Genomic DNA, 21,061 nt, shown 5'->3' on the forward strand with positions numbered 1-21,061 from the left:
CGGCATTACAGACCCATACATCTTCTGAATACTGATTCTACTGCCGGGGCTTTTGGAAGGGATGTTCTTGACTGGTCGCCAAGGACTCTTCTCTCTCTTCTCCATGCTTAAGATTGTCTGGCGTTTCCGAGCTCCATTAGAAACGGAACAGAGGAGAAAATAAAGAGGGAAAAATACTCAGGGACAAATAAATCGATGAGTGACTGAGAGACAAGGATGCAGACCTGGAGGAAACGGAGCATTTTATCATTCTGATCCAATCTGGACCTGGTGGGAACGACCCAACAAGGCAGGGCGGGGCTTAATGGCTGGGGGAGGCAGAGAGGGGTGTGTGAAGGCTGTGAAACATGTAGCTATGTGAATGTGTGTGCGCGCACGTGCCTGTGTGTGTGTGATGCATTTAAAGTGCACTGAAAATGCACCTATGTGAGTGTGTGTGCATTTGGCTGTGTGTGTGTGTGTGTGTGTGTGTGCTTACCCATGCTGTATACCATGTGTGTGTGTGTGTGTGTGTGTGTGTGTGTGTGTGTGTGTGTGTGTGTGTGTGTGTGTGTTTGAGAGTGGCTCTATGTTTTCCCTCCATCCTGTAAATGGGAAACGTTAAAGTAAATGTCAGGACATGGCAGGCATTTTAATGGCTACAAGGCAGACTCTGAAATTGCATATTGCTGCAGTCAGTCAGATCTGAGGGGAGAGCGTGCCCTGGCTTACCCATGCTGTATACCATGTGTGTGTGTGTGTGTGTGTGTGTGTGTGTGTGTGTGTGTCCAGTCAGGTTGATAAGATAAGGATATGACCTCTGCATGCCATTAAGACAGATAGCTATCTCCTTTGGTGGGAGCAAGCTATCACCGAATGAGATGAACATAAAAACATTCAAAACTCACACCCAGAAACACACACATAAACACACCACACACAAATAAACACACACACACACACATAAACACGCACCCAGTAACACACACATAAACACACCACACACCCAGTAACACACACACATAAACACACCCAGGAACACACACACATAAACACACCACACACCCATTAACACACACACATAAACACACCACACACACATAAACACACATCCAGTAACACACACACATAAATACACCACACACACAAACACACACCCAGTAACACACACACACACACACACACACACACACACACACACACACACACACACACACACACACACACACACACACACACACACACACACACACACACACACACACACACACACACACACACACACACAGTAACACACCACACACACAGATAAACACACACCCAGTAACACACACAAACACACACATAAACACACACATAAACACATCACACATCCAGTAACACACACACATAGACACACCACACACCCAGTGACACACCACATACACATAAACACACAAATAAACACACAACACACACATAAACACACTACACACACATAAACACACACCCAGTAACACACACACACATAAACACAACACACACCCAGTAACACACACACACATAAAAACACCCAGTAACACACCACACACACATAAACACACACCCAGTACCACAGAGAGAGGCAGACTCGGTCTCGACCTTTACGTTTTTATTGAAGACTCATCTCTTCAGTAGGTCCTATGACTGAGTGTAGTCTGGCCCAGGGGTGTAAAGGTGAACGGAAAGGCACTGGAGCGACGAACCACCCTTACTGTCTCTGCCTGGCCGGTTCCCCTCTCTCCACTGGGATACTCTAACTCTAACCCTATTACGGGGCTGAGTCACTGGCGCTCTTCCATGCTGTCCCTAGAAGGGTTGCGTCACTTAAGTGTGTTGAGTCACTGACGTGACCTTCCTGTCCGGGTTGGCACTCCCCTCGGGCTCGTGCGCTGGAGGAGATCTTCGTGGGCTCGGCCTTGTCTCCGGGTAGTGAGCTGGTGGTTTGAGGATATATCTCTAGTGGTGTGGGGGCTGTGCTTTGGCTAAGTGGGTGGGGTTATATCCTGCCTGTTTGGGCCTGTCCACGGGTATCGTCAGACGGGCCACAGTGTCTCCCGAACCCTCTTGTCTCAGCCTCCAGTATTTATGCTGCAGTAATTTATGTGTCGGGGGGCTAGAGTCAGTCTGTTATATCTGGTGTTATTCTCCTGTCTTATCCGGTGTCCTGTGTGAATTTAAGTATGCTCCCTCTAATTCTCTCTCTCTCCCTCTCATCCCAGAGGACCTTAGCCCTAGGACCATGCCTCAGGACTACCTGGCCTGATGACTCCTTGCTGTCCCCAGTCCACCTGGTCGTGCTGCTGCTCCAGTTTCAACTGTTCTGCCTGTGGCTATGGAACCCTGATCTATTCACCGGACATGCTACCTTGTCCCGGACCTGCTGTTTTCGACTCTCTCTCTACAGTACCTGCTGTCTCTAACTCTTAATGATCGGCTATGAAAAGCCAACTGACATTTACTCCTGAGGTGCTGACCTGTTGCATCCTCTACAACCACTGTGATTATTATTATTTGACCCTGCTGGTCATCTATGAACGTTTGAACATCTTGGCCGTGTACTGTTATAATCTCAACCCGGCACAGCCAGAAGAGGACTGGCCACCCCTTAGAGCCTGGTTCCTTTCTACGTTTCTTCCTAGGTCCCTGCCTTTCTAGGGAGTTTTTCCTAGCCACTGTGCTTCTACATCTGCATTGCTTGCTGTTTGGGGTTTTAGGCTGGGTTTCTGTACAGCACTTTGTGACATCGGCTGATGTAAAAAGGGTTTTATAAATAAATATAAATTGATTGATTGATTGACCACACACACCCAGTAACACACACGTAAACACACCCCAAACACATATCCAGTAACACACACCACCACACAAACACACACACACAGTAACCCTCTCTCTCTCTCCTTTTGTTGAACTCATTCTCTCTCTCTGTCGCTGATGCTACTGTGCACAGATACCACTCTTCTCACCCTCTCCTCCTCCTCCTCTTCCCACCTCCTCCTCTTCCTATCTCCTCCTCTCCTCATCCTCCTCTTCCCACCTCCTCCTCTTCCCACCACATCCTCTTCCCACCTCCTCCTCTTCCCACCTCCTCCTCTTCCCTCTCTCCTATCAGCATGTTAATCCAACACTGCAGCAGAATATGATTTTATGGGTAAGGGGTTTTATGGGTAAGGGGTAAGGGGGCCGAAAGTATTCGGCCCCCTTGAACTTTGCGACCTTTTGCCACATTTCAGGCTTCAAACATAAAGATATAAAACTGTATTTTTTTGTGAAGAATCAACAACAAGTGGGACACAATCATGAAGTGGAACGACATTTATTGGATATTTCAAACTTTTTTAACAAATCAAAAACTGAAAAATTGGGCGTGCAAAATTATTCAGCCCCATTAAGTTAATACTTTGTAGCGCCACCTTTTGCTGCGATTACAGCTGTAAGTCGCTTGGGGTATGTCTCTATCAGTTTTGCACATCGAGAGACAAATTTTTTCCCATTCCTCCTTGCAAAACAGCTTGAGCTCAGTGAGGTTGGATGGAGAGCATTTGTGAACAGCAGTTTTCAGTTCTTTCCACAGATTCTCGATTGGATTCAGGTCTGGACTTTGACTTGGCCATTCTAACACCTGGATATGTTTATTTTTGAACCATTCCATTGTAGATTTTGCTTTATGTTTTGGATCATTGTCTTGTTGGAAGACAAATCTCCGTCCCAGTCTCAGGTCTTTTGCAGACTCCATCAGGTTTTCTTCCAGAATGGTCCTGTATTTGGCTCCATCCATCTTCCCATCAATTTTAACCATCTTCCCTGTCCCTGCTGAAGAAAAGCAGGCCCAAACCATGATGCTGCCACCACTATGTTTGACAGTGGGCATGGTGTGTTCAGGGTGATGAGCTGTGTTGCTTTTACGCCAAACATAACGTTTTGCATTGTTGCCAAAAAGTTCAATTTTGGTTTCATCTGACCAGAGCACCTTCTTCCACATGTTTGGTGTGTCTCCCAGGTGGCTTGTGGCAAACTTTAAACGACACTTTTTATGGATATCTTTAAGAAATGGCTTTCTTCTTGCCACTCTTCCATAAAGGCCAGATTTGTGCAATATACGACTGATTGTTGTCCTATGGACAGAGTCTCCCACCTCAGCTGTAGATCTCTGCAGTTCATCCAGAGTGATCATGGGCCTCTTGGCTGCATCTCTGATCAGTCTTCTCCTTGTATGAGCTGAAAGTTTAGAGGGACGGCCAGGTCTTGGTAGATTTGCAGTGGTCTGATACTCCTTCCATTTCAATATTATCGCTTGCACAGTGCTCCTTGGGATGTTTAAAGCTTGGGAAATATTTTTGTATCCAAATCCGGCTTTAAACTTCTTCACAACAGTATCTCGGACCTGCCTGGTGTGTTCCTTGTTCTTCATGATGCTCTCTGCGCTTTTAATGGACCTCTGAGACTATCACAGTGCAGGTGCATTTATACGGAGACTTGATTACACACAGGTGGATTGTATTTATCATCATTAGTCATTTAGGTCAACATTGGATCATTCAGAGATCCTCACTGAACTTCTGGAGAGAGTTTGCTGCACTGAAAGTAAAGGGGCTGAATAATTTTGCACGCCCAATTTTTCAGTTTTTGATTTGTTAAAAAAGTTTGAAATATCCAATAAATGTCGTTCCACTTCATGATTGTGTCCCACTTGTTGTTGATTCTTCACAAAAAAATACAGTTTTATATCTTTATGTTTGAAGCCTGAAATGTGGCAAAAGGTCGCAAAGTTCAAGGGGGCCGAATACTTTCGCAAGGCATACATACATACATACAGTGGGGCAAAAAAAGTATTTAGTCAGCCACGAATTGTGCAAGTTCTCCCACTTGAAAAGATGAGAGGCCATCATAGGTACACTTCAACTATGACAGACAAAATGAGAAAAAAAAATCCAGAAAATCACATTGTAGGATTTTTAATGAATTTATTTGCAAATTATGGTGGAAAATAAGTATTTGGTCACCTACAAACAAGCAAGATTTCTGTCTCTCACAGACCTGTAACTTCTTCTTTAACCTGTTGAATCTATGGAGGCGCTATTTCATTATTGGATAAAAAAACGTGCCCGTTTTAAGCGCAATATTTTGTCACGAAAAGATGCTCGACTATGCATAGAATTGACAGCTTTGGAAAGAAAACAGTCTAACATTTCCAAAACTGCAAAGATATTATCTGTGAGTGCCACAGAACTCATGCTACAGGCAAAAACCAAGATGAAACTTCAAACAGGAAATGAGCAGAATTTCTGAAACTCTGTTTTCCAATGTCTCCTTATATGGCTGTGAATGCACCAGGAACGAGCCTGCGCTTTCTGTCGTTTCTTCAAGATGTCTGCAGCATTGTGACGTATTTGTAGGCATATCATTGGAAGATTGGCCATAAGAGACTACATTTTCCAGGGGTCCGCCCGGTGTCCTTTGTCTAAATTGGTGCGTAATCTTCAGTTGCGGGCATTTTCTCCTGGGATTCAGGACAGAAAGCACACTTCCACTAACGATATATCATCGAAGAGATATGTGAAAAACACCTTGAGGATTGGTTCTAAACAACGTTTGCCATGTTTCAGTCGATATTAAGGAGTTAATTTGGAAAAAAGTTAGGCGTATTGATGACTGGATTTTCGTTTTTTTTTGGTAGCCAAACGTGACGCACCAAACGGAGCGATTTCTCCTAAACAAATAATCTTTCAGAAAAAACTTAACATTTGCTATCTAACAGAGTCTCCTCATTGAAAACATCTGAAGTTCTTCAAAGGTAAATGATTTTATTTGAATGCTTTTCTGGTTTTTGTGAAAATGATGCCTGCTGAATGCTAACGCTAATGCTAACGCTAAATGCTACGCTAGCTAGCTACTGTTACACAAATGATTGTTTTCCTATGGTTGAGAAGCATATTTTGAAAATCTGAGATGACAGTGTTGTTAACAAAAGGCTAAGCTTGAGAGCTAGCATATTTATTTCATTTCATTTGCGATTTTCATGAATAGTTAACCTGTTGCGACGATCGTGACACACCAAACGGAGCGATTTCTCCTAAACAAATAATCTTTCAGGAAAAACTGAACATTTGCTATCTAACAGAGTCTCCTCATTGAAAACATCTGAAGTTCTTCAAAGGTAAATTATTTTATTTGAATACTTTTCTGGTTTTTGTGAAAGTGTTGCCTGCTAAATGCTAACGATAATGCTAACGCTAAATGCTACGCTAGCTACTGTTACACAAATGATTGTTTTCCTATGGTTGAGAAGCATATTTTGAAAATCTGAGATGACAGTGTTGTTAACAAAAGGCTAAGCTTGAGAACTACCATATTTATTTAATTTCATTTGCGATTTTCATGAATAGTTAATGTTGCGTAATGGTAATGAGCTTGAGTCTGTATTCACGATCCCGGATCCGGGATGGGTAGATCAGAGAGGTTAACGTTGCGTTATGGTAATGAGCTTGAGGCTGTATTCACAATCCCGGATCCGGGATGGCTAGACGCTAGAGGTTAAGAGGCTCCTCTGTCCTCCACTCGTTACCTGTATTAATGGCACTCGTTTGAACTTGTTATCAGTATAAAAGACACCTGTCCACAACCTCAAACAGTCACACTCCAAACTCCACTATGGCCAAGACCAAAGAGCTGTCAAAGGACACCAGAAAAAAAATTGTAGACCTGCACCAGGCTGGGAAGACTGAATCGGCAATAGGTAAGCAGCCTGGTTTGAAGAAATCAACTGTGGGAGCAATTATTAGGAAATGGAAGACATACAAGACCACTGATAATCTCCCTCGATCTGGGGCTCCACGCAAGATCTCACCCCGTGGGGTCAAAATGATCACAAGAACGTTGAGCAAAAATCCCAGAACCACACCTAGTGAATGACCTAGTGAATGACCTGCAGAGAGCTGGGACCAAAGTAACAAAGCCTACCATCAGTAACACACTACGCCGCCAGGAACTCAAATCCTGCAGTGCCAGACGTGTCCCCCTGCTTAAGCCAGTACATGTCCAGGCCCGTCTGAAGTTTGCTAGAGAGCATTTGGATGATCCAGAAGAAGATTGGGAGAATGTCATATGGTCAGATGAAACCAAAATATAACTTTTTGGTAAAACGTCAACTCGTCGTGTTTGGAGGACAAAGAATGCTGAGTTGCATCCAAAGAACACCATACCTCGTGTGAAGCATGAGGGTGGAAACATCATGCTTTGGGGCTGTTTTTCTGCAAAGGGACCAGGACGACTGGAGCAGGAAAGACTGAATGGGGCCATGTATCGTGAGATTTTGAGTGAAAACCTCCTTCCATCAGCAAGGGCATTGAAGATGAAACGTGGCTGGGTCTTTCAGCATGACAATGATCCCAAACACGGAGTGGCTTCGTAAGAAGCATTTCAAGGTCCTGGAGTTGCTTAGCCAGTCTCCAGATCTCAACCCCATAGAAAATCTTTGGAGGGAGTTGAAAGTCTGTGTTGCCCAGCAACAGCCGCAAAACATCACTGCTCTAGAGGAGATCTGCATGGAGGAATGGGCCAAAATACCAGCAACAGTGTGTGAAAACCTTGTGAAGACTTACAGAAAACATTTGACCTCTGTCATTGCCAACAAAGGGTATATAACAAAGTATTGAGATACCATAATTTGCAAATAAATTCATTAAAAATCCTACAATGTGATTTTCTGGATTATTTTTCTTATTTTGTCTGTCATAGTTGAAGTGTACCTATGATGAAAATTACAGGCCTCTCTCACCTTTTAAGTGGGAGAACTTGCACAATTGGTGGCTGATTAAATACTTTTTTGCCCCACAGTACATACATACATACATACATACATACGTACACATTCATACAGAGATCAACACAAATCTCTGAACAGCTTCTACCCCCAAGCCATAAGACTGCTAAATAGTTGGTTAAATAGTTAACCAATAGCTACCCGGACTATCTGCATTGACTTAACTATTTTGACTCATCACATATGCTGCTGCTACTGTTTATTATCTATCCGGTTGCCTAGTCAATTAACCCCTACCTATATTTACATACAGTGCCGTGAAAAAGTGTTTGCACCCTTTCGGATTTTCTCTATTTTGGCATATTTTTGATCCTGAATGTTATCAAATCTTCAACCAAAACCTACTATTAGATAAAGGGAACCTGAGTGAACAAAAAATATGGACGACTGGGGTCCCATTATGCCTGGCGAAAACCAAACGCTGCATTCCACAGTAAGAACCTCATACCAAGGGTCATGCATGGTGGTGGTACTGTGATGGTTTGGGGATGCTCTGCTGCCTCAGGACCTGGATGACTTGCCTTAATAGAAGGATCCATGAATTCTGCTCTGTATCAGAGAATTCTACAGGAGAATGTCAGGCCTTCCGTCTGTGAGCTGAAGCCCTGCTGGGTCATGCAGCAAATGATACAACCAAGTCTACATGAAAATGGCTAAAACGCAACACATTTGAAGTTTTGGAATGGCCTAGTCAAAGTCCAGACCTAATCCCAATTGAGATGTTGAAACAAGCAGTTCATGGTTGAAAACAAATGTCACTGAGTTAAAGAAGTTCTGCACGCAAGAGTGGGACAAAATTCCTCCACAGCGATGTGGGATACTGATCAACAACTACAGGAAGCGTTTGGTTGCAGTCATTGCAGCTAAAGGTGGCACAACCAATTATTGAGTGCAAGGGGGAAATTACTTTTCACACAAATTAAATACGTGTGTAAATGTGTTATTTGTTCACTCAGGTTCCCTTTATCTAATAGTAGGTTTTGGTTGAAGATTTGATAACATTCAGGATAAGAAATATGCAAAAATAGAGAAAATCAAATACTTCCTCACAGCGTTGTTTATCTACCCTGCACATTGACCTGTTACTGGTAATGTAATGTTAATGTAAAGTTATCGTTACTCATTATGGATTTATTCCTCATGTTATTATTATTCTATTATTTCAATGTGTGTTCCCTCTGCATTGTTGGGAAGGGCCTGTTTGTCTACACCTGTTGTTTACACCTGTTGTTTACACCTGTTGTTTACACCTGTTGTCTACACCTGTTGTTTACACCTGTTGTTTACACCTGTTGTTTACCAAGCATGTGACAAATAACATTTCATCTGACAAATACACAAATAGAGACATGAACAGAAGGACACACACACACATGCGACAGAACAGGTCATTAGGCCTCAGACATACAGAAGCCAAAAGGGTCAACCAGCCATGGTCGCCGGGGGTAACCAGGGCTAATGCTAAAACAAACTATTGGGACAATGGGCCGTTACCACAGCGATGAGGTGGGCAGACTTGGCGTGCCATGAAGAAACACGCACATACATCTTAGACAGCTCTGAACTGTCAAAGAACGTCCTGTATTTTTCCTGAGGCACTGTCGACGTCAACCTGGGAAAGCGCTACCCTTTCATTTGTGCCAATGGATGGTTGTTCCCTGTGACTGAGCTGTGTTTGAAGTCACTGGTGTGAATCTGCCATCATCATCATCATCATCCCCTTTCCTGCTGCACCTCCGAAAAGAGCTACAGTTGTCAGCACAATGATGATGTCATCTCATTAGTGTTCAAACGACAGGTCAAATCATACAACACAGACAGATGATAATGACAGAGGGTTGTTGGGGAAGAATACCCTGGCAGCCCCTGGGAGAGACCCTGTTCCACAGAAACAAATTGAGGTAAACCTGGTGGCATCTGTCACTGCTGTTCCAAACACAACGAGGAAAGAGACACACTTTGGACTGTGACACGATTCTCACACAGCGAGGAGAGAAAAGTAATATGGTGTTTGTGATATTACAGAAATCTCCACTAGCTTCATTGAGCACACACACACACACACACACACACACACACACACACACACACACACACACACACACACACACACACACACACACACACACACACACACACACACACACACACACACACACACACACACAGGCCCAGTGGGAGTCAGAGTTCTGGCAGGAGTTCTGGGCTCTATGTCTGTCCTGCTGTCGGTTCTGGCAGAGCCTCTCTCTCGCTCACTCTCTCTGGGAACCCAGCTCAGAATCACAGAACCATGGAACCGTAGAATCGAAGAGCCGGAGCCATCAACACATACAGGCACAATGGAACCAGTCAGCCCAGACTCATTGCCAGATGTCCCAGTGTGTGTGTGTGTGCGTTCGAGCGCATGGCCATGCATGTATGTCTGAGTGTCTGTATGTCTGAGTACTAGCATCCTGAATGTTCCAGAAATTGCAGACATATATTGTAACTACTATATGACTCTATATAATATCTCATTCTTCCCAGCCTGAGAATCTAACCCACAGGCCAGAACTCAGACACTTGTTTGTATTGATACAGCCAGATAATAATGTCTGTTTGTATTGATACAGCCAGATAATAATGTCTGTTTGTATTGGATACAGCCAGATAATAATGTCTGTTTGTATTGATACAGGCAGATAAGAATGTCTGTTTGTATTGATACAACCAGATAATAATGTCTGTTTGTATTGATACAGCCAGATAATAATGTCTGTTTGTATTGATACAGCCAGATAATAACGTCTGTTTGTATTGGATACAGCCAGATAATAACGTCTGTTTGTATTGATACAGCCAGATAATAATGTCTGTTTGTATTGGATACAGCCAGATAATAATGTCTGTTTGTATTGATACAGGCAGATAAGAATGTCTGTTTGTATTGATACAACCAGATAATAATGTCTGTTTGTATTGATACAGCCAGATAATAATGTCTGTTTGTATTGATACAGCCAGATAATAACGTCTGTTTGTATTGATACAGCCAGATAATAATGTCTGTTTGTATTGGATACAGCCAGATAATAACGTCTGTTTGTATTGATACAGCCAGATAATAATGTCTGTTTGTATTGGATACAGCCAGATAATAACGTCTGTTTGTATTGATACAGCCAGATAATAATGTCTGTTTGTATTAGATACAGCCAGATAATAATGTCTGTTTGTATTGATACAGCCAGATAATAATGTATGTTTGTATTGATACAGCCAGATAATAATGTCTGTTTGTATTGATACAGCCAGATAATAATGTCTGTTTGTATTGATACAACCAGATAATAACGTCTGTTTGTATTGGATACAACCAGATAATAACGTCTGTTTGTATTGGATACAGCCAGATAATAATGTCTGTTTGTATTGATACAGCCAGATAATAATGTCTGTTTGTATTGATACAGCCAGATAATAATGTCTGTTTGTATTGATACAGCCAGATAATAATGTCTGTTTGTATTGATACAACCAGATAATAACGTCTGTTTGTATTGATACAACCAGATAATAATGTATGTTTGTATTGATACAGCCAGATAATAATGTCTGTTTGTATTGATACAGCCAGATAATAATGTCTGTTTGTATTGGATACAGCCAGATAATAATGTATGTTTGTATTGGATACAGCCAGATAATAACGTCTGTTTGTATTGGATACAGCCAGATAATAACGTCTGTTTGTATTGGATACAGCCAGATAATAACGTCTGTTTGTATTGGATACAGCCAGATAATAATGTCTGTTTGTATTGATACAGCCAGATAATAATGTCTGTTTGTATTGATACAGCCAGATAATAACGTCTGTTTGTATTGGATACAGCCAGATAATAACGTCTGTTTGTATTGGATACAGCCAGATAATAACGTCTGTTTGTATTGATACAGCCAGATAATAATGTCTGTTTGTATTGATACAGCCAGATAATAATGTCTGTTTGTATTGATACAACCAGATAATAGCATCTGTTTGTATTGATACAGCCAGATAATAATGTCTGTTTGTATTGATACAGCCAGATAATAACGTCTGTTTGTATTGATACAGCCAGATAATAATGTCTGTTTGTATTGATACAGCCAGATAATAATGTCTGTTTGTATTGGATACAGCCAGATAATAATGTCTGTTTGTATTGATACAGCCAGATAATAATGTCTGTTTGTATTGGATACAGCCAGATAATAATGTCTGTTTGTATTGGATACAGCCAGATAATAATGTCTGTTTGTATTGATACAGCCAGATAATAATGTCTGTTTGTATTGATACAGCCAGATAATAATGTATGTTGGTATTGGATACAGCCAGATAATAATGTCTGTTTGTATTGGATACAGGCAGATAATAATGTCTGTTTGTATTGATACAGCCAGATAATAATGTCTGTTTGTATTGATACAGCCAGATAATAATGTATGTTTGTATTGATACAACCAGATAATAATGTCTGTTTGTATTGGATACAGCCAGATAATAACGTCTGTTTGTATTGATACAGCCAGATAATAATGTCTGTTTGTATTGATACAGCCAGATAATAATGTCTGTTTGTATTGGATACAGCCAGATAATAATGTCTGTTTGTATTGATACAGCCAGATAATAATGTCTGTTTGTATTGATACAACCAGATAATAGCGTCTGTTTGTATTGATACAGCCAGATAATGACGTCTGTTTGTATTGGATATTGAGTTCAATAGTCTCGCATGTTTGCCAGGCACGCACAGGCACACACAAATCAAATAAAAATCTAATTGTATTTGTCGCATACACATATTTAGCAGATATTATTGCGGGTGTAGAAAAATGCTTGTGTCCCTAGCTCCAACACACACACACACACACACACACACACACACACACACACACACACACACACACACACACACACACACACACACACACACACACACACACACACACACACACACACACACACACACACACACACACACACACACACACACACACTTCTGCCCCAGAGGGTGTGTTACCCGTTACCCAGGTGCCTGAATCAGACTCCCAGCATCCTCTCTGGTTGTCAACACAGCCCCATCCATCATTTAACTCTACCATTACCTACCCTTACTCTCAACACGTAGTAATGCCACCAAATTGGCTTTGCGCTTGAGTGGAGAGATGATAGGGGGGTTGTTGCAGCCTTCAGTTTATCCAGCCTTTAATTTCTAAAGAACTATTCAGATACAAGTTCATTACTTGACTATTTCTCTCTTCTCCATTCAGTCTTGTATCTTAATTGAAACACAAACAAACCTTGGTACATTTGTCTGCTGCTAATTATGAACAGGATAACTGGGATCAAAAACACTGCAGTTCACCAGGGCCATTTGACTGTATGATAGTACGTGAGTAGCGGTATGAACAGGGGCTATGACACAATGGGAGTGAAGGATGGGTTAAGGAGACTGTGGATTAGTGCTTGTGTGAATCCGTCTCATAATGATTCACCACAGAGTCTGTAGAGCACAAAGAGAGGCTGATAAAAACGACTTTGTTAAAGTGAGTGTATGCATGTATAGTTTCAGAAATGAATAAAGTACATTATCATATCCTCCTTCCGTTTCTACAGGACATTCACCATTCAGTTACATCTCTAAAGAAATGAATATTGAATCAGTTATAGGCTTTACATAAAGAGATTAGAGATGGAGAGAGAGAGAGAGAGAGAGAGAGAGAGAGAGAGAGAGAGAGAGATAGAGAGAAGTCTGCAGCACCCGGCCTCACCCTACTAGAATCTGGAGTCAAATGTCTACTGTTTGCTGATGATCTGGTGCTTCTGTCACCAACCAAGGAGGGCCTACTACAGCAGCACCTAGATCTTCTGCACAGATTCTGACAGTACATCTCAGTAAGACCAAAATAATGGTGTTCCAAAAAAGGTCCAGTCGCCAGGACCAGAAATACAAATTCCATCTATACACCGTTGCCCGAGAGCACACAAAAAACTATACATACCTCGGCTTAAACATCAGAGCCACAGGTAACTTCCACAAAGCTGTGAACGATCTGAGAGACAAGGCAAGAAGGGTCTTTTACGCCATTAAAAGGAACAAAATTCCACATACCAATTAGGATCTTGCTAAAAATACTTGAAATCAGTTATAGAACCCATTGCCCTTTATGGTTGTGAGGTCTGGGGTCTGCTCACCAACCAATAATTCACAGAACGTGACAAATACCAAATTGAGACTGCATGCAGAATTCTTCAAAAATATCCTCAGTGTACAACGTAAAACACCAACTAATGCATGCAGAGCAGAAATAGGCCGATACCCGCTAATTATCAAAATCCAGAAAAGAGCTGTAAAAATCTACCACTACCTAAAAGGAAGCGATTCCCAAACCTTCCATAACAAAGCCATCACCTACAGAGAGATGAACCTGAAGATGAGTCCCCTAAGCAAGCTGGTCCTGGGGCTCTGTTCACAAACACAAACAGACCTCCAGGACAGCAACATAATTAGACCCAACCAAATCATGAGAAAACAAAAACTATTACTTGACACATTGGAAAGAACAAACTAAACAAATGAGCAAACTAGAATGCTATTTGGCCCTAAACAGAGAGTATACAGTTGCAGAATACCTGACCACTGTGACTGATCCAAACCTAAGGAAAGCGTTGACTATGTACAGACTCAGTGAGCATAGCCTTGCTATTGAGAAAGGCAGCCGTAGGTAAACATGGCTCTCAAGAGAAGACAGGCTATGTGCACACTGCCCACAAAATGAAGTGGAAACTGAGCTGCACTTCCTAACCTCCTGCCAAATGTGTGACCATAGACAGATTACAGAGATCCACAAAGAATTTGAGAACAAAGACAATTTTGATAAACTTCCATATCTACAGGGTGAAATACCAGTGTGCCATCACAGTGGCAAGATGCCACAAGAAAAGGGCAACCAGTGAAGAACAAACCCAATTGTAAATACAACCCATATTTATGTTTATTTATTTTCCCTTTTGTACTTTAACCATATGCATATCGTTACAACACTGTATATATAATGAATAGTCAGGGCGAAAAAGGTGTAGATTCACACGCAGAGCACGGCAGGTGTTTATTTCACCTTCACAGAAGGCAGGAATCGTGGTCACAGGCAGACAATGGTCATACACAGGTGGGCAAACAGGCAGGTGAATCAAAACTAGGACTGAAAACTATAACTGGTTCTCGCAAACGAGCTAGGACAAGTCTTAGTAGAGTCAAAACGAACGATACCTCACAAAGGCACAAACAGAATGAACTGAACTAAATAAGGAGCTGAAGAGACCAGGTGGTCTCTTGCGTAACTAACACAGGTGAAATCAATGAACACAAATGAAAGACAAGGCTACGTGCGGGAACACAATGAAACTGAACACAAGGTTGACTAAGACAAGAAATACACAACCTTACAGTATCTATGCATCATTTGTAATGTCTTTATTCTTTTGGAACTTCTGTGAGTATAATGTTTACTGTTAATTCTTTATTGTTTATTTCACTTTTGTATACAAAATCGTCACTTGCTTTGGCAATGTTAACATATGTTTCCCATGCCAATAAAGCCCCTTGAACTGAATTGAGAGAGAGAGAGAGAGCGAGAGCGAGAGCGAGAGAGAGAGAGAGAGAGATAGAGATTGAGAGAGAGAAGAGAAGAGAAGAGAAGAGAGAAAGAAAGAAAGAAAGAAAGAAAGAAAGAAAGAAAGAAAGAAAGAAAGAAAGAAAGAAAGAAAGAAAGAAAGAAAGAGAAAGTAGGAGACTAAATAAATAGTGAGAGGCGGGAGATGTATACCAAAAGACAGATATGCTTGCTTGGTAAATTGCCTACATTGTAAATATACAAAATAATGTTGCATGTTCCCTGGAATGCTATTGGGCAGTTCCAAGGTAATAGAGTAATGCTGACCTTTTGACATTAAAAAGTATACCAAACAAAAACCAATGATTCCAAGGTTAAACCAACCATACAATCTGCAGAGTTTGGTAACGGCACCAACAGCACAAACTTCATTCTGTTACCAAACTCTGATCTGCACTGTTCTTCAAGTAACTGTGTTTTCGTAAAATGTTCAGTGGAATTTGTAAAAAGTAGTGATTGTGCATAGAGTTTTATAGTTTGTCGATCTTTTCAGTCATTGGTGTTTGTTTGACATACATTTTAAAGTGAAAAAATGAGTCGCAGCATCATTCTGTTACCGTGGAAATGCCATATTCAAGTCAAGTAAGCAAAGAATGAAGGGGTTAGCAAAGTAAATAGCATCTAATCAGCACTACAAACACCACAGAGACTACAATGATTCAGTTAAACAAACACAGGTTGGTGCATTAATTCACTGTTTAACACAAGAGTCCTAGTTGGAAGTGTGCTTGGCCTAGATTCTCCTGCAGAACAGAGTCTCTCAAAACGGGAGGGTCGGAATATGTGTTCAAATCAAAGTATGCAAAATGGAGCAAGGAGGGCACTTCCCTAATGCCTACTCCGTTTGTACATACAGTGCATTCAGAAGGTATTCAGACGCGTTGACTTAACTTAATTCACATTTTGTTACGTTACTTCCTTATTCTAAAATTGATTAATACAAATATTTCCTCATCAATCTACACACAATACCCCATAATGACAAAGCAAAAACAGGTTTTCAATGTTAGAAAATGTATTACACATTTAAAAAAATGAATACTTCATGTACATAAGTATTCTGACCCTTTGATATGAGACTCAAAATTGAGCTCAGGTGCATCCTGTTTCCATCGATCATCCTTGAGATGTTTCTACCACTTGATTGGAGTCCACCTGTGTTAAATTCAACTGATTGGACATGATTTGGACAGGCACACCCCTGTCTATATAAGGTCCCACAGTTGACAGTGCATGTCAGAGCAAAAACCAAACCATGAGGACGAAGGAATTGTCCGTTGAGCTCCGAGACAGGATTGTGGACAGGCACAGATCAGGGGAAGAGTACCAAAACATTTCTGCAGCATTGAAGGTCCCCAAGATCACTGTGGCCTCCATCATTTTTAAATGGAATAAGTTTGGAACCATTCTTCCCAGAGCTGGCCGCCAGGCCAAACTGAGCAATCAGGGCAGAAGGGCCTTGGTCAGGAAGGTAACCAAGAACTTGATGGTCACTCAGACAAAGCTCCAGAGTTCCTCTGTGGAGATGGGAGAACCTTCCAGAAGGACAACCATCTCTGCAGCACTCCACCAATCAGGCCTTTATGATAGAGTGGCCAGACGGAAGCCACTCCTCAGGTATAGGCACATGACAGCCCGCTTGGAGTTTGCAAAACTGAATACTTGTGTAAACGTGATATTTCCCCAAACCAAATTTTGCTTTGTCATTATGGGGTAAGGGAGTAAAAACAATTTAATACATTTTAGAATAAGGCTGTAATGTAACAAAATGTGGAAAAAGTCAAGGGGTCTGAATACTTTTCGAATGCACTGTATTTTGAAACATGCATCAATGCAAGCTTCAACGTAAAGTATGCAACATGATGCAACCACGTAAAAAAACGATGCAAAATGTATTGAAATCAATGGCAGACATTATTAGAGCTGAGGGGGAGTGTGAGATAATACAGTAAGGGGAGTGTGAGGTAATACAGTAAGGGGAGTGTGAGGTAATACAGTAAGGGGAGTGTGAGGTAATACAGTAAGGGGAGTGTGAGGTAATACAGTAAGGGGAGTGTGAGGTAATACAGTAAGGGGAGTGTGAGGTAATACAGAAGGGGGAGTGTGAGGTAATACAATAGGGGGAGTGTGAGGTAATACAGTAAGGGGAGTGCGAGGGAAGGGGGAATGTGAGGTAATACAATAGTGTGAGATAATACAGAGTGTGAGGTAATACAGTAAGGGGAGTGTGAGGTAATACAGAAGGGGGAGTGTGAAGGGGGGAGTGTGAGGTAATACAGGAGTGTGAGGTAATACAATAGGGGGAGTGTGAGGTAATACAATAGGGGGAGTGTGAGATAATACAGTAATGTGAGGTAATACAGGGGGAGTGTGAGATAATACAGGGGAGTGTGAGGTAATACAGTAAGGGGAGTGTGAGGTAATACAATAGGGGGAGTGTGAGATAATACAGTAAGGGGAGTGTGAGATAATACAGTAAGGGGAGTGTGAGGTAATACAATAGGGGGAGTGTGAGATAATACAGTAAGGGGAGTGTGAGGTAATACAATAGGGGGAGTGTGAGGTAATACAGTAAGGGGAGTGTGAGGCAATACAATAGGGGGAGTGTGAGATAATACAGTAAGGGGAGTGTGAGATAATACAGTAAGGGGAGTGTGAGGTAATACAATAGGGGGAGTGTGAGGTAATACAATAGGGGGAGTGTGAGGTAATACAATAGGGGGAGTGTGAGGTAATACAATAGGGGGAGTGTGAGGTAATACAATAGGGGGAGTGTGAGATAATACAGTAAGGGGAGTGTGAGGTAATACAGAAGGGGGAGTGTGAGATAATACAGTAAGGGGAGTGTGAGGTAATACAATAGGGGGAGTGTGAGATAATACAGTAAGGGGAGTGTGAGAGTAATAATACAGTAAGGGGAGTGTGAGATAATACAGTAATGTGACAATAGGGGGAGTGTGAGATAATACAGTAAGGGGAGTGTGAGGTAATACAATAGGGGGAGTGTGAGGTAATACAGTAAGGGGAGTGTGAGGTAATACAATAGAGGGAGTGTGAGATAATACAGTAAGGGGAGTGTGAGATAATACAGTAAGGGGAGTGTGAGGTAATACAATAGGGGGAGTGTGAGGTAATACAATAGGGGGAGTGTGAGGTAATACAATAGGGGGAGTGTGAGGTAATACAATAGGGGGAGTGTGAGGTAATACAATAGGGGGAGTGTGAGGTAATACAATAGGGGGAGTGTGAGGTAATACAGTAGGGGGAGTGCGAGTGTTCTTAAATGTATTGTTTATGTGTTCTCCACACTCCTTTCCTCACAAGAACGTACTTGAGAACGTCGTCGGAGAATGCACTCTGAGCATGAGAGTGTGGAGCACGGTAGTATGCATATAGAGAAACACCCACAGTCTACTGGGATACCAGCAGCAGGCAGATAAGCCCCACCACCTCTCCTCTCCTCTCTGTCAGAGAAGCCCCATCACCTCTCCTCTCCTCTATGTCAGAGAAGCTCCATCTCTCTCATCTCCTCTCTATCAGAGAAGCCCAATCTCCTCTCTTCTCCTCTCTGTCAGAGAAGTACATCACCACTCCTAGTATATCCTCTCAATCTTAGAAGCCCATCACCTCTCTTCTCACCTCTGTCAGAGAAGCCTAATTACCTCTTCTCTCAATCAGAGAAGCCTCATTACCTCTCCTCTCAATCACAGAATCCCATATTCTCTCCTCCCAATCAGATAAGCCCATCACCTCTCCTCTCCACTCTGTCAGAGAAGCTCCATCTCCTCTCCTCTATGACAAAGAAGCCCCATCTCCTTTCCTCTCTGTCAGCGAAGCCTCATATCCTCTCCTCTCTGTCAGAGAAGCCCATCACCTCTCCTCTCCTCTCTGTCAGAGAAGCCTAATTACCTCTCCTCTCTGTCAGAGAAGCCCTATCTCCTCTCCTCTCTGTCAGAAAAGCTCCATCCCATCTCCTCTCCTCTCTCTCAGTGAAGCTCCATCTCCTCTCCTCTCCCCTCCTCCCTGTCAGAGAAGCCCCATCACCTCTCCTCTGTCAGAGAAGCCTCATTACCTATCCTCTCCTCTCAGTAAGAGAAGCCCCATCTCCTCTCAGTCAGAGAAGCCTCATTACCTCTCCTCTCTGTCAGAGAAGACTCATTACCTCTCCTCTCAATCAGAGAAGCTCATCACCTCTCCTCTCCCTTCTGTCAGAGAAGCCTAATTACCTATCCTCTCAATCAGAGAAGCCTCATTACCTCTCCTCACAATCAGAGAAACCCATCACCTTTCCTCTCAATCAGAGAACCCTCATTACCTCTCCTCACAATCAGAGAAGCCCATCACCTCTCCTCTCAATCAGAGAAGCCCATCACCTCTCCTCTCAATCAGAGAAGCCCATCACCTCTCCTCTCAATCAGAGAAGCCCATCACCTCTCCTCTCAATCAGAGAAGCCCATCACCTCTCCTCTCAATCAAAGAAGCCCATCACCTCTACTCTCTGTCAGAGAAACTCCATCTCCTCTCCTCTCAATTAGAGAAGCCCATCACCTCTCCTCTCTGTCAGAGAAGCCCATCACCTCTCCTCTTTGTCAGAAAAGCCCATCACCTCTCCTCTCTGCCAGAGAAGCTTGAGTGTCTAGCACTGGGATTGAACATGGAACCCTCAAAGCCGACGCTCACAGCTGACGCCTATCTGCCATCCCTGCCCACAACGCCCTAGAAAACCACAAGCCTACTTGATGGTAATAGCGCTCACCTTTGCCCCAAGTGGACGTTTGTTTGTAAGTCATCTTCTGAAGTCCTGGGTACTGTACCTGGACGGACGTCGAATTTCGTATTGGATCTTGAGCCAATCTTCTTGAGATTGGAAACCCAAATTGGTCTACACGGACAAGTTCTGGCCTGGTTTAGATCTTATCTGTCGGAAAGATATCAGTTTGTCTCTGTGAGTGGTTTGTCCTCTGACAAATCAACTGTAAATTTCGGTGTTCCTCAAGGTTCCGTTTTAGGACCACTATTGTTTTCACTATATATTTTACCTCTTGGGGATGTTATTCGAAAACATAATGTTAACTTTCACTGCTATGCGGATGACACACAGCTGTACATTTCAATGAAACATGGTGAAGCCCCAAAATTGCCCTTGCTAGAAGCATGTGTTTCAGACATAAGGAAGTGGATGGCTGCAAACTTTCTACTTTTAAACTCGGACAAAACAGAGATGCTTGGTCCCAAGAAACAAAGAGATCTTCTGTTGAATCTGACAATTAATCTTAATGGTTGTACAGTCGTCTCAAATAAAACTGTGAAGGACCTCGGCGTTACTCTGGACCCTGATCTCTCTTCTGAAGAACATATCAAGACCATTTCAAGGACAGCTTTTTTCCATCTACGTAACATTGCAAAAATCAGAAACTTTCTGTCCAAAAATGATGCAGAAAAATTAATCCATGCTTTTGTCACTTCTAGGTTAGACTACTGCAATGCTCTACTTTCCGGCAACCCGGATAAAGCACTAAATAAACTTCAGTTAGT

At 42.3% G+C, this 21,061-nt stretch overlaps 1 protein-coding gene across 1 annotated transcript in view; it reads right to left on the reverse strand.

Annotated features, from left to right (window-relative positions):
• LOC139390884 (testican-1-like) overlaps positions 1 to 21,061 on the reverse strand; it is a 406,470-nt gene that overhangs the window by 133,868 nt on the left and 251,541 nt on the right. The window lies entirely within an intron of this gene.

The sequence above is a fragment of the Oncorhynchus clarkii genome, chromosome 31 (assembly GCF_045791955.1).
Source record: "Oncorhynchus clarkii lewisi isolate Uvic-CL-2024 chromosome 31, UVic_Ocla_1.0, whole genome shotgun sequence".
Lineage (NCBI taxonomy): Eukaryota > Metazoa > Chordata > Actinopteri > Salmoniformes > Salmonidae > Oncorhynchus > Oncorhynchus clarkii.